The following is a 15,877-nucleotide window of genomic DNA, read 5'->3' as shown; positions in this document are numbered from 1 at the left end:
TGGTGCTGTTCTAGCTTAGAGCTACTGTTATTGTAGTGCTGTGTCACATTTTGCTGCTGGAAACTATAGGTGCTCAAATTGCTCAGCATCTTCCTTTAGAAGCATGAAAAACTAAACATGGTGGAATTTAATCTTCTTTAGAAGAGTTTAAGGTACAACTTGTCATAGCTGACTAAAGGCCATAAGATGTGGTGGGTGGAAGTTAAGGCTGCAGCAATCTCGGGCTTGCATTTTATTTGTAGCTTGGAAAGTAGTGATTAGAATAGCTTTTTAGTACCTATTGGAGTTTATCAAACATAGCATCTCAAACTACTCCTACAAGAATTAAGAGTGTTTGTATACAGGATGTTTATCAGAACACATGGGCTTTCCTTGGATGTTTTGAGAAAAGCGTATTCATCTTTGTGTAATTTGGGATGGATGGGAGGAGGGTTGGTAATCAGTCTGGTTTTCTGAATAAACCTTTATCTAGTTAAAGGTAAAACTGAAAAGTGAGCATGTGTGCACGTGTGCAGTTATCTTTTCAACACACCTGTTTGGTCTGTGATTTACTGTTTCATTACTCTGTTCTTTATAGATATTTTTTGCATCTTGTTTTTCCATGCAGGGACTTGCTTGATTTATTTCCTAATGTTTCTAGGTAAAAAGAGGTTGCACAGAACTTCTGCTTGAACTTGCTGGCAGGCAGTCCTGAAGTATAATATCTCTTTGTTTTGTAAGATAGTGGCATTAAACACTGAACTACATTCTTTTTTTTTCCTGCTTCAGGTAGGGGTAAATGTGCCATAGGGTATCAAATTTATCAAAAATATTAACCAAAATTATTTAAGACAAAAAAGCAATAACTAGCTGACTTTACCAATGTAATAATCGGTAGTGCGTTAAATAGTGCATGCATAACTCTGGAACCTGTGGTAAAGTCTCTCTTGGAACGTTTGGTGGTAGGATGTTTGCAAACATTTGTGTTTGAAGTTGCCTTTTACAACAGTCCATAAATAAACTTAAAACAGTACTGTTCAACACACACTGTATTATTCTGGCCAAGGCAGACTTTTTTGCATTTCCTTGACGTGGAAATATGTATTTCTTGCCTGTGCATTCTACAACTTCAGTCTGTTTTTCTGCATGTTCAGAACTGCTCCTTTCCTAAGGGAATAAAACTGGCCATTTCTTAAAATAGTTTGTGAAGATGGTAGGAATTGCCACAAGGAAATGTTTTCATATTCACTTTTCCCCTGCTACATTATAACCCCTTCCAAGCCCAACAAAAAAACAACCAGCAAAACCTGTCCCTAGATTGTTAATGAAATCATTTTAAGAGGAAAGTAAGTCAGATTTACTGCTGCTTATGAGAGGGTGAGAAATTGAAGAACTAAGTCTGATGTCAGGTAATTTTGTCTGATGGAAGTATAGAATGCCCATTGAAAAGGGAGAGAGGGATAATTAGGATTAAGGAAAATGGAAAACTTCAAGAATAATATTTGCAGAAAACTACAGTTCCTTCTTGAATATTCAGTTTTGTTTTAAGCCTATTGTGACCCTTTAAATACATGTTTAATTTGCAGGAAAATATTTCAGTCTTAGCTGGAGTAAAACAGTGACAAACAAGGGAAGTTGGGGTGGGGAATGAACTGCACTGTCAGCTGCCTCTCTGTTATCCTGCACTCAGGTAATTTTGTATTTATATGGAGAAGGTGTTGAAAGTCTTACTGGGAAATACTGTGTTAATACCTTCTTCACTCAAGAGTCCCACTGTCCTCCAGGTGGCAGTCAGGATGAGCGTTCTGAAAAGGTTTCATTGAACTGATTGAAACCTGAGAACAGCATACCTATAATTCCTTTTAGATGTTTCTACTGCCTACAGTGCTGCTAACCTCAGGTCCTTGAATGCTTTTTCCTATCTTTACGTCCATGTTTATGTAAAAAATGCTGTTTGTATTGGAATGTAGTTCAGGATTAAGGTTGGGGTTCTGGACAAGCTAGTGTTGCAAAATGCCATCAAGCCGCCTTTCCTTCAACAATACTTTGAATGCTGCTGCTTCTTATTTCTGTCACATCGCAATAGTAACACATTTAATGTAGTGCCTGAACGTTTTTCCTCATGAGTTAAGTTTCTCATCAGAGCCTGAGAGGACTGCAGTCATGAGGGTGAAAAGGAAAGAAAGTCTGTAGAGGTGACGTGTGACAACTGTGTTTTGACTCTGGATCCTGGTCAGAACAGCAGTTCTAGGAGTGGCAGAGAATAAGTAAAGTTAAGGGTTTCTTTGTGTAGCTGAAAAATGAAGGAGAAATAAGCAGAGAACCTTGCACAAGGGATAGCTTTGATAAACAGACTTTTTCTGAAACAAGCTTTGCCTCCATAACTAGCAGAAATACCAGTCCCTGTAGATGTTATCTCTCTTTTTTTTTTTTAAAAAAAGGCATTTGGAGCTGCTAGACAGCTGGGAGTGGGGAGGTTGGATATTCTGTGAACCAGTCTGTGAGTTCCTAGAATGGAAATGTGCTGCGACAGATGTCTGCTCTGATCCTGTAAACCCAATAAGGAGGGTATGTATGGCTGTTTTTTTCATTACTGGTCAGTCTGTGATCATTGATGTGAATATGCAGTTTTCTGAACATGTGGTGGAATTCATCTGGCACTTGATATTTTATTGTTTGTTTCTGGGATGCCTGAAATGATTCTTAAAATTGTTTGATACATTTGAATATACATAAAAAACAAGTAATGGTACAAAACATGATCATCCCAGGATCATCCTAGTGCATCTTGTTGCATTGCTACAGTAGGAACACATGAGTTTAATATCCTGTATTTTCTGGGACTCACACCAAATGATAAAATTGTGTGGGTTTGGGGTCCACATCAGCTATGTTTGAGTCCTGTACTGATAAAAAGTCTTGATTTTTCTCTTTACAGTTACCTAGGCTGTACTGTGATACAGCACTGGGATATAAACCTCATCGGCGTACAGCTGTGGTTGCAGACAGTACCATCCTTGCGTTACATGAATATTACTTACAGGGTTGTGACAGAAACTACATTCCCCTGAGTATTTGATAATCTGGATACAGATGTATGAACGCAGTCAGTTAGGTATGGTATCTTAAAAGTAAATGGGCACAATCTCTTTGGAGATAATGATCATGATTCAAAATACTCTGAGACAATTAAGTTCTTACACATAAAAGTTACTGGTGTATTAGTACAGAGAAAGGCTAAGAAATTGCACAAAGGACTGAATATTATTCTTGAGTAAAAATGAAAGTGAAGTGAAAAATGCTTTAATAAGTTTCAGGCTTATAGCAGTTGGGCAAGATGACCTCCAGAGTTCCCTTCCAACATGAACCATTCTGTGATTCTGATTCTGTGAGAACAAATCAACCAGCAGACAAAAACTCAAAGTTGAAAAGAAGCTGGGAGTTCTGGTACATCACAGAATGACTGAACTGGTAGTTTTAAGCAGCTAGGAAAAAAATACTATAGGATGCATCAGGATCAGGAGGAGGTGAGGGAGCACTTGCTTCTCAGGCTGGCAGGTAATAAATATCATGCTGGGGGGACTAGCACATGCATCCGGGAACAGGGCTGCCATCCAGAGCGACCTGGACAGGCTGTAGGAATAGGTCTTGTGCAGTGCAGCTTGGACAAATGCTGAGCTCTGATAGCATTTAAAATGATGCCTTAGAGAGGCTGAGTGCCTTTCTTACTGGGATCATAATGGACCAGCACCACCTGGTGCAGAACACCATCCTTGGTAGTTTTCTAGACCAGGCTGGGTAGAGCCCTGAGCTACATGCTTCAGTTTCCTTACTGATGGTTTGAGCAAGAGGTTGGACTGGGGACCTCCTGTGATCTCTGCTATTTCAGGTAGCAACAGGAGTGAAGAAGGCTGAAGAAAGTCTCTTCTGAATTCAGGGTGTGATTGTAGTCATCAGTCTTCAAGATGAATTCAAGTAATAGTGCATCCAGCAAACAATTTCTAGCATAGTGTTGTTGTTTAACCCCAGCCAGCAACTAAGCACCATGCAGCCACTCACTTGGTCCCCAATGCCCCCCCTGCAGTGGTATGGGGGAGAGAATTCGAAAAAAAAGTAAAACTTGTGGGTTGAGATAAAAACAGTTTAATAGAACAGAAAGGAAGAAACTAATAATGATAGTAATAACAATACTAAAATGACAATAACAATAAAAGGATTGGAATATACAAAACAAATAATGCACAATGCAATTGCTCACCACCCACTGAATGATCCCCAGTTAGTTCCTGAGCAGCGATCTGCCCGCCCCCCAACTCCCCCCAGTTTACATACTGGGCATGATGTCACATGGTATGGAATATTGCTTTGGCCGCTTTGGGTCAGCTGTCCTGGCTGTGTCCCCTCCCAACTCCTTGTGCCCCTCCAGCCTTCTTGCTGGCTGGGCATGAGAGGCTGAAAAATCCCTGACTTAGTCTAAACACTACTTGGCAACAACTGAAAACATCAGTGTTGTAAACACTATTCTCATACTAAATCCAAAATACAACACTATACCAGCTACTAGGAAGAAAATTAACTCTATCCCAGCCAAAACCAGGACAGGCAGTCAGAGAAACAGAGCAGATGACAGCAGTCCAGAGAAGTGTAGTTGGGAATTTTTTTCCAAGTTAGTGAGATTTGATTTTTATGGGTCATCTATAAAACATTCACAACAAGTGTTCTGGTTTTGTTGCTAATGGGATGCCAGTTTGAGTACAAATGATGTCCAATTCTTGTCACTAAAGGAAAATGTAAATTAGTGGTTTACAGCCTTTGATCTGGAGCTACTCATGGGCTATGGGCTAGTTCTAAGGGATCTGTAGGTAGCAGCTGAGATAAGGAGGCATTCTGACAGTATGTTTAAATTTGATTAAATGCTGCACTTCCACTGAAAGTTAGGTGTAGGAATTGAGGGATTGTAAATGAGTTCAGACCAACAGAAAGATGGAACAGTGTATCTTCAAAACTATTTAATACCAGATTGATTTAAGTCCTTCACAATGTTTTGGTAGGTAGGAAAGCAAACTATAGTGAAGACTTCATACCCTGTTCTGAAAATGTCTTTTCCATCATTGGTAATATTTGTTGGAATTTGCGTTCTCCTGCACATTAGCTTAAAACATAACAGAGAATGGGCCCGTCTCTCCTTAGCGATATCACTCGGGGCAGGGAGTAGAAAGCGATATCGCTGGACATTGTCAGTGTGTTAGCTGGCTTTATACAAAACCTACATTCTGCTTTAAGACAAACTGTAAACCTTTAATGCTGGGTTGTAATAAGTGCATTTTTTCTGTGTTAGCCAGTTCAGTAATTTGAGCCTGCTGTTTAGCAGCTCCAGGGAATTCCCTGGTGACACAAAAAGGGGATATTGTGGCATCTGTCCCAGTTCTGTTCTCAATAACACCATATATGGATGGGTCTTGGTCAGATGTGGGTGTCAGTACATGGTCCTGCACGTTAGGAATTGTTGAAGATGCAGATACTGTTTAGTTCTGTCATTGCAGCTTTTACTTTCTCTGACTATTATTGTGTGTGTTTAGTTTGTCTTTGGCAATGACATTTCTTATAAGCCCTCTGTTATTTGAGATTTTTGTGCTATGATTGTGTCCATCTCTTAACTGCAGTAGCCAATAAGCAACAGTAGAAGAAATCGTATGCCTATGGAATGTGGACCAAGGATGTGGGAGTCTTAAATGCGCTCTCTTCAAATTTATCTGATCTTTGTATTTTTTCTAATTAACTTAAGGAAAATGTTGGAATCAAGTGGGACAGTAATTCTAGGCTATAGTCCAGTAGTGCTTGAAATATAAGTACTAAATGTTTTTCATTTTATGCCGTTTATTTTCTTCAAAGTGATTTCGGTACAGTCTTTGACACCTCTGAGTGTAATGAGTTTGGCCTTTATTTCTTTTTATTAAGCAGAAGTGAAAATATTGTGGTGAGGAGGGATACTTAACTACTTTGTAGAAAATTATGTTTGTAGAGAAATTAATGTTTGGTAAACACTACTGAAAGTATCTGTCTTCCCCTTTATGCTTCTAAACAGTTGTAGAAATCTGACTCATCCATTGGAGCCTAATTTCCATATGTAAATGAAGAATAATATTTTCTTTGGAACTCACTGTAAATTTGCCTGTTGCCTGCTCGTATTGTCGGAGAAAACTATGGACAGTGGCTGTAGTTAACTGATTTTAGTGTACTAGGTTGTCATCACTACTGCAGTGTAATACTATGAAGCAGGATTTCCTTGCACTGTTGTCTTTCCCGTCCTTTTTTAACTGAGTCAGCTAAAATAGGTTTCAATATCTAGTCCTTACTAAATAGCTCTGAACTTTAAAGATTGCTGTGTTTTGCTGTTTCTCCACTATTCAAAGTGAAATATGGACATAGTCACAGGAGGTGGGATGGTTGCTTACAAAGATTTTTTTTTCATGGAAAGAAGAAGGAGGTTTGAACTGAAAGAAGTTGACTTGATTTTGGCCTTTTGGTGCACTTCCCTTTTATCACTAGTAGCAGGGAAAGGAAAACAGGCAGATGACTTGCCAATAATTCTTTGTCTTGATAAACTCAAAAAATCCAAACAATCAACTTCCCCCTCCATACTCCCCTACTGCAAAATGCTGTTTTTCTCCTTTTAAGACCATTATCATATATCAGTTTAAACTGTGAAACTACCCCTGCAGCTCTATTCCATGGGCTTCTCAGTCTAAACATGCCAGTCGTATAATAAACTAAATTATATTAAAGGAAAGATGTGTTTTTCCTTTGGAGAGTCTGTATTTTGGGGTCATTTGCAGCATACTCAAATGTACTGTGTAAAAGGTATCGCTCTTCATCGGAATGAATGAATTGCTGAGCATGCACTATAAGCTTTTTTTGTAGCAGTTGGTCTGCTCAAACTTTAAAGATCACTTCTAGGGCTGAACACGCTTGCTTTATTTACATCTACTGTCTAGACCGGTGAATATGTGAACCACTTTACTTTGGGAATTCTTCTTGTGCACAAAGACTGCAAGTACAATATATACAACTTAAGAATAGAAAGAAATAATTTATTGGAAGGTGTAGATAATTGGTAGCATGTTAGTCCTAGCTAAATGTTAATTTACCCTTCATAAGACATCTGATAAGTCATGAGGAGGAACCTGACGTCAGACCAGCAACAAAAATGCCCAGTCTTGCCAACTAAAGACTTGTTGTCCTGACTCCTTGGGAGGTAAAATTATGGGTATCCAGATAGGGAGGGAGGAGCTCAAATCATTCAGTGAGTCCTTTATGAGAATTTCAGAGACTTGGAAATAAGTAATTTGTATCAGAGATGTTTCCTAAACTGTTCGTCCTATTCCAGAAATGTGGTGACTTAGCAAGTACCTGCACAGTCTCAAATTCAGGTTGGTCATGCTTGCTTCTGTAACTGCATCTCTAAGCTAGGGATGTTGGTTTATTTTTATAAAGAGCAGTTGTACTTCCATATCGTATTTTTCAGTCACCAAATTTACTGCAGATTTGCAGAGTTAGAGATTCATTAGTGAAGTGGTTTACCTCTTAATGTTTCCCGCTCTGAAGAGTTTCACAAAGCACTTCAGAAATGCCAGCGTACTTCAGAAGAGAGCCTGTTCATAGCTGCTGCAGTGGCTGGTCCCAAGCTACCCAGCTGGAGACTGACAGTCTACAGGCCCTCTGGTTGTTCTAGGTAGAACCTCAGTGAACTAAAATGTCATCACCAGCAAATGAAGTTCATGGCGCTTGCAGTCAGCTGTTAATGACAACAGATGCTAAATTGAGCATGTGTTGGGCTGCCAAGCAAAATGGCAGTGCCTTGTTGCTGCCCTGGCTGAGATGCCAGAACTCTTGCTGAAGTTCTTGGTGGGCTGCTGCTTCATTGTACCAGCCTATCCTTAGCTTTCTTTCTGGGTGCTGGCCCTTTAGTACAAGGGGATCATACCTGAACCTCCCATGAGTTTTTCTGTACAGACAAGGTGGTTTCAGGATTGGCAGCAAAGCTTCATGTCTGAAGTGCCCTCACTTTTTCAGCATATGTCATCCAGTTGATTTGAGGGGCAGCAGAAAGTAGAATATATATGAAAGTGGTGTGTTGGCCCAGACTAACAGCTGCACTCCTGCCCAGCTGCATGCTTAACTCCCTGCTGCTGCAGCTCAGTGGGTGAGAATAAGGAGGAGCAGGAACAAGGAAGCTCATCAAGGTAAAATATGGTTTGCTTACCAATTACCATTGCAGGCAAAATGGACTTGACTTGGGGAAAATCAACTTTATAGCCAATTAATACATATATATCTTTAATTACTGATTCAGATATTGGAAAGCAAAAAGACAAACATTAAAACAGAGGGAAAACACTCCTTGTCCCCCTTTTCCAAGCTCAACTTTACTCCAGGGACTTCTCCCTCTCTTGTTATCACTGCAGGTTACACTCACTCCCTTTAGAGTGGCAACAAGGGGTGTGGGGAGGACAACGGAGGGGGGAGTTGTGGTCAGTATGTAGGGGTCTCACTCTGCTCCTTCCTTCTCCCACCTTTCCCTTGCTGTGGCCCAGGTCGTCTGTGTGCTGCAGGAAACACCTGCTGTGCCATGGAGCTCCTCCTCTGGCTATGGTGTTCCCTGTGCTGCTTCTTGCTCCTTTTTGTTCCCTCTTCCTCTGCCTGTCTGGTGTTTTTGCCCTTTCTTAAACATATTTTCCTTGAGACATTGCCAGGTAAGCTGAGGGGCTCAGCTGTGCCCTGTGGTGGGCCTCTGGGGCTGGCTGGCACAGGCTGTGTCTGGCACGGGGCAGCCCATGCCTCTCCTCACCCCTGCAGCCCATGGATACCCAAATCCTGCTGCTGCAGAGTACACCCATCCCGGGATAGCGTATGGTGTGGCAGGAGCTGCATAGTTCTAAGGTAGGAAAGCTGAGAAGTAATGGCCCCGCTGTCTTTTGAAGGTCAGCTCAGCAATGAGCTTTGCTTAGCAGAGATTCAAGAGTCTGCAAATCTGATAATTAACATAATTTGCCTTTGAAGGGGATAGTTTGGCTCTTGGAAGTTTTGTATCTATCGCCTGTGTGGTGGTGTGCTTCCTACCCTTTAATTTGGAGAAGTGCAGTGCTGTTGGGCATATTGCCTTTGAAAGATGCTGGCTCCAGAAATAACGTGAATCTTTTCAAAGCCGAATGTGGTGTGTGTCGGAAGAGAGGAATATCTGTACAATAAGCCGTTCTCAGCTACGTAGCCTTTTTGGGTTTTTTGGTCTTCGTTAAAACGTACATTTGTGAGAAACTAGTTTTCAACACAGGTGGTTGTTACTATACTGTGACTCTCCCTGTGTAGTGGCTCTGTCAGGCGTAACTCATGCTGGTTGTGGTCGTCATCAGGAGCCTCTGCTCACTGTGGTCTTTGCAGGGAAAATTAGAGGAAGCGGCATCTTGTAGTCCTGCTATTAAAGCCATGTGGGATTTTCAGTAATTCCCTTAGTCTGTTTGTACAAATGGGTTTAATTATGTTTCTCTGCCTTTGTAATTGTAGTAAAAGGTTTGGGAAGTTTGAATTACCATAGGCTGAAAACATTTTAAAAATTTCTGTAGTAGACCTCCAAAGGCAGCACTCTGGGGATAAAGTGTCGCTTCTTTGCCAAGCATTTTAACAGATTGCAGTTACAGCTGATGTTACGGTGTTGCAATACTGTGGAGGAAGATGTGACGGGAAGGAAGTATTGCATAGTTCTCTATTCTGAAATGGATAACGGCTTTGTGGCCTTCTTAGGAAAACACCTGATTCTTTTCTTGAGGAATAAATCCCGTCTAGAACAGAGATTAGGAAGATTCACAAATAATTACACTTAGCCGTTAAAACCTTTCTGCGTATATTAAATGGGGGCAGTTGCTCACTGTGCAGCATAGCAGTGGCACATTTCTTAGCCCTTTTTTTAGGTTTGGACAGTTTGTAGGTTTACGTCTAAAACTGTCAGATGAAAGTGACAGTTGTTGCACGTTATTGTTGCTTATTCAGTGATAAGGTAGTCATAAGCTTGCCTGATGTATTGCATTGAAATGAAGGTTGTAGTCATAAATCAGTAATTTAAGAGCGTGGTTTTGAGGGTGCTGCTGTCATGGGATTTTTATGTTATCCTAAAATGAAATTTAAGAAGGACATAGGTTTTTTTTTACCCCTTAAATGCAGCCTTGCATGGAGGTTGATGCTAGTAGATTTCTGATGACAAGTTATTTACTGAAAAACAGTTGTGTATACTCAGAAATTGATAACAGAACCTGACTATTTTCACTGGATTTTACCCCTGCACAAGCTAAATCAGTAGGGAATAAAAGGACCCTCATGGCTTTTATTTGTGTGTATTTCTACAATGGCTTACGTGAATGAAAGTCAGTACCCAGCTCCTCCTCTTTGCATTTAGGGGAATGAAGTGGTTCAGGTCATTGGCCCAGGAAAAAAACAACCTAACAAGTGATGGTAGGACCAAGTTAGTTTATACAGGGTCTTGTGAGCACAAGTACTGGCAAAAGAGACAAGTCAGGAATGTCGATGAGGTAAAGGAGGGACTGGGGCAATGCCAGCTTTTACTGGCTTGCATTGCTGTGGGATCGTACCTTTTATAAACTGATAATGCATCTTCATATGCAGAAGGAAGTTTTATCCTGCTACTGACAGGAAAAAAAAAAACCCCTCTTACAATGACAGTTTCTATTATATTAGTATAGCTACACACCTACGTGTATTTGGTGATCTTGTAAAGCAGTCAGAATGTGGCGCAGTTTGCAGTGTAACTTTAAAACCATGCTACTCATGTCCTATGATGTTAACCTGCCAGATCTGAAGTCAGAGCAATTTTAATGTTACTGTGCAAGGAAGCTGTAGGTTCTGAAGCAGTTAGAATTTCCAAATGTGAATATGAACTATTAATTTTATTTGCTGTTGTATGTATCAGGAAAGCCTTTTTTCAAAGATGTGCTGCTGTCCTTTCAGTAGCTAGAAATGTGTCGTGGTTTAACCCCAGCCAGCAACTAAGCACCACGCAGCTGCTCACTCACTCCGCACCCCCCCAGTGGGATGGGGGGGAAAATCAGAAAAAGAAGCAAAACCAATGGGTTGAGATAAAAACATAGCACCATACCAGCTACTAGGAAGCCAGTTAACTCTATCCCAGCTGAAACTAGGACAAAAAGTAAAATAAGCTAGAAGGAAGTAAGCTAGAAATTTAAGAACTATGTTTCTATAAAAATAATTAAAATAGTTAAATAAAAATAAAATATGAAGTTATAAATTGCTTTTATGTTAATCCTTTTTTTTTTTTTTAGCTACAAAACCTGTCCACAAAAAACACGGCATGTTTGAACTTCTGTAAAAATAAATTTGAACCTCAATCAGGTGATCTTTTGCAGGCTATATTGACATTAGCATTAAAGTTGACTTGAGAATATAAACAAAAAAACTCAATGTAAGAGTCTTTCATTTAGAAGCCAAAGATGCAATGTTTTTCTGCTTCCTTTTGCAATTACACTATGATTACAAGTTTATAGGAAAATAAAGTTAGGCTTTGGTATTTGAATTAGTCAATACTTTGCATCACATGTGGGGAAAGTGCCTGGTGTTCAAGAGGATGGCTGATCAAGATCTGACTGAAGCCTTTGTAGCAGGATAGGAAAAGAAGTATTGCTATAAGGATTGGGGATAGTGTGTGGCTTGGAGAGCCATAGGCAGAGTGGGAATAGATGGAAAGGGTGGAGTTAGAGGAGAGTTAGGTTTGATCTTGTTTTGGCTAGGCATTTGTGAGGCAAGGTAGTAAATTTATCAGAGTATCTCAGGCAATGCTACCTTCTCAACGTATGTCACTGCCATGTGCATCTTAACTTCTTCCTTGCCAACAGCAAAGAGCAACAGCTTTTCAGGATGCTGGTGAAATGGTTAATGTGAACATGGCCAGTTTGCTTTTCCTGGTTGTTACTATTTTGCCCATTCATACAGATCTGCCGGATTCACTCATTTCTGCCTTCAGTTCACCGATGATTAGGCTGGCAAGGATGTTTTTAGCTTAGAACTCCTTTTGGTATATAACTTTCAAATTATTTAAAATGATCGGAAGTGGCTGAACAAGTGAGATGTAAGTATAAGTGCCTTGCTTTTTTTTTTTTTGTCCTTGAATGAGAATCTGACCAAGTAGTCCCTGAAATTTTGAAATGTTTGGTTCTTTTCTTGTGGAACTCTGGCACTTGAGTATCTTTGATTTTACAAGTTTTGCATCCCAGTTGGATGGATGTCCTGGTTTCAGCTGGGATAGAGTTAATTGTCTTCCTAGTAGCTGGTACAGTGCTATGTTTTGAGTTCAGTATGTGAAGAATGTTGATAACACTGATGTTTTCAGTTGTTGCTCAGTAGTGTTTAGACTATAGTCAAGGATTTTTCAGCTTCTCATGCCCAGCCAGGGCACCTGACCCAAACTGGCCAACAGTGTATTCCATACCATGGGACGTCCCATCTAGTTTAGGCACTGGGAAGTGGGGGGGGGGGCAGGGATTCGCCACTTGGGGACTGGCTGGGTGTCGGTCGGCGGGTGGTAATTGCCCTGCGCATCATTTGTACATTCCAATCCTTTTATTACTACTGTTGGCATTTTATTAGTGTTATCATTCTCATTATTAGTTTCTTCTTTTCTGTTCTATTAAACCATTCTTATCTCAACCCAGGAGTTTTACTTATTTTCCTGATTTTTCTCCCCCATCCCACTGGATTGGGGGGGAGTGAGTGAGCGGCTGCGTGGTGCTTAATTGCTGGCTGGGGTTAAACCAGGACAATGGATCAAAAGAAGATGCACATGTGGCTCAAAATGTGGCAGAGTTTTTAAGTGCTCCTTGAAATTACAGTTCCAAATGCTTGAGGGTTTCCTCTGTGGGGATGATTTTTAGAAAATATTACTGTCTCATGTTTTCAGTAGTTGTTGGGGGGAGTGGGGGGTGTCCCTCCACTTTTCTTAAGATATCACTAGGTCTTCAACTATTTAATGGTTAAAACCAACTTTGTCACTTCTTGAAGTAAAATTCTGAACATATTTTCCATCAAACCTGCTTTCATCAAGACTACATGATTAAATGCTGCAAAGTCAATTTGCAGACTGGTCAGTGAAAACACATGTTATTTTCCCACTTAACTACACAACTCTCTGTTCTGTGCCAAAGTGTTAATTTATACAGACTCACTATAATTATACAGTGATTAGTAACTTTACAGGGTGTGGTCATACATAATACAGAAGATAAATGCTTTCCAGAACTGAGCTACTGTAAGGTAACAAATTAATGTGCAATGGTCAGATTTTTAGCAGTAGTTTTGCAGTGTCTGGTCTCATCCTGACAACAAGGACAGCACAAATGCCTCTGTTCAAGGAGGAGTAGCATCTGGGATCAAATAGTCCCTAGAGCAGCCATCCCTGAATCACCAGTGAAAAGAACACTGGTAGAGAGGAGTGGGCAATGACAGCAGTGAGTCTTCCTTTTGAAGACACTTTCTTCCCCTATGTTTCAGGAATAGCAGCTTCACTTTTCCTTCCACCCTCAGGACAGAAGAGTTTATCCTTTCAGAGCATTCATGTGCAAATGGGATAAAAGCATCTGCAGGTGTGGATACGAAAACACATTTCTGGCATGGTTTCTGTTATACTCTAAAGGTTTCCTGTCTTCTGTGGCAAATTACTTTTGATAAATTGCATCACTTCTTTTTGTAAGATGTTTTTCCCTTTACTATTAAACCATTACAAGTGGCGGTAGCTGGAACAGTTACTGCCACTTTCATTAAGTGCTCTCTGCATCCTGGAATCTTCTAAGTGCTACAGCCCAGTCCACACCAAAACATTGAAGACTATGGGAGCTTTAATTTAAGCATGTAAGAAGTCCTGAGGCAGTCAGAAGTATGACTCAAGGTTTTTAAAAGTTAAGCACTTGATTAAGTGTTTTCTTAGGTCTGGTGGAACTTTTCATCACTCTGAAAGATTGAGCAGCCATCTTTCAGTAAGTCAAGGTATTAATCTGTCAGCACAGGCAACTATTGGATCAAGTCCAGAACACAGGTCCAAATGGTTTAAAAAAAAATAATAGCCTAGTCCTGCCCTTTCATGTTCAGTAAAGGAAAAAAAACCAAAAACAAACTGGTTTGTCAGGGAGAGTTTAGGTTACAGTTTGGGTCTGTTTCTGTTGAATCACATTTCTGCTTTATGTGTTACCTAGTAGTAAAATAAACGGAAGTTTTCAAAATATTGGTATACATACTAATCTGTTACAATACTTCTAATAGCAGAGGGAATTTAGAGACATCAGAGCAGTTCACAGTGCAGCCTTATACTGGGGCCATGGGTGATGGGGAGATAGCAACATCATTCAAAAAATAAAAAGGGAATCAACAGGCTACCTGGCTCAATCTGATGATTCACTGAAGAGGGTGAAGGCTAATGAGTGCCCTGCAAGTTGGAGTGGGTGCTGAGCTTGTGTGTTCAAATGGCTGCTGTGAGGGAAAGAGGCGTGCAAAAACAATAGCTGGACAAGTTGCGGCAGTAGGAAGGAGTCAGTGAAGCTGGGCATCAGCCCACCAACAGCTTGGCCTGAGACGTAGGGCTTGTGCTCGGGGGATTTTGCTCTTGGCCAGCTGGCTCATTCACAGACTGGGATCAGCAGGGAGACATGGGATTAGGTAGTTGTAGCAGGCCAAAAAAAAGCTTAAATTGTGAATCTGACAGGTAATTGCCACAAGTAATTGTGGTGCATGTGCAGGGTGAGGGTCTGAAGCTGAACTTTTGAACTCTTGAGTACAAAGTTAGCTACAGCTGTGTGGGCTGCTTGTGATGCCTTGCAACAGCCAGACTAAACAAAATGGGCATTTCCTGAATCTTCCCATCGCTGAACAGGCATGAGCCGGTGAACAGGTGGTGCTTCATGCTTTTGAATATAGACCTATCACATGGGAAAGCCAGGGGCTTAGGGAGGGGAAAGAGATCTTGGAAGCGGGGAGAGATCCTAGAGGTGGGAGACATACATGGAGACAAGCACTGGGGCACCCCGGGACCTTGGCTGGTAACAGCGAGCAGCTGTGGAGCAGGGAGCCAGCACAACCTTCCCAGGCCAGCAGCCGTCTCCCCGATGGGACGGCCTGGTAGGCCTGAGCCAGTGGGCAAGGTAACTGATCAAGGTGACAGCTCAAGCGTCACTGGTTTTAAAATAAACCTCTGTATCCAGATCTACAGCTCGTCTTGCCTCTGATGCTCATGTGGGATAAGCACATTTACTGTCTGTTACGAATCTCTTCCTGAATTGGGACTGAGACCTCTGGACGGCATGTGTATTGATCTAGATATTAAATGCAGTATCTGTTCTTGGAGAATGTCTGCTCAGAAAGGACCGTCAGTGCTTACTGAGAGGCACGTTACTGAGGACTTTGGACTTCCACTGACTAACTTCACAGCATCTCTCTTAATTGCAGTACTCCTTCTAATTCTCATTCCTTTTCTTCCTCTTCATGTTGCTGGTAGAAGAAAACTGCAGCCAAGCCATTAACTGGAATACATTTGTTAGCTTTAAAAGGGGCGGCAACTTCAGCTGTTTCTCTGGCCGTGCCGATGCCCTCACTGATGCATGAGGTGCGTCTGTGTGAGCGCTCCTCGGCGGCGGCTGTTAACCCCATCCGCTCGCTTCTCTGTGCATGTTTCGGCAATTTTAAAGGCGTCGCCGAGCTGACTCGCCGGCGTCAAAATGCTGCTGTCTCCATGGCTCCACGGCCGGCTGCTCCGCGCTCCTTGAAGGTACGGCGGGACGCGAGAAGCTGCCCCCGCGGCGGGCTGTCCCTTCGCGGGGGACGGCACCCGCCG

The sequence above is a fragment of the Haliaeetus leucocephalus genome, unplaced genomic scaffold (genome assembly GCF_000737465.1).
Source record: "Haliaeetus leucocephalus isolate CR32 unplaced genomic scaffold, Haliaeetus_leucocephalus-4.0 Scaffold722, whole genome shotgun sequence".
In the NCBI taxonomy this organism is placed as follows: domain Eukaryota; kingdom Metazoa; phylum Chordata; class Aves; order Accipitriformes; family Accipitridae; genus Haliaeetus; species Haliaeetus leucocephalus.
The sequence above is the reverse complement of the archived record's forward strand: the minus strand, read 5'-3'. Positions refer to the sequence as shown.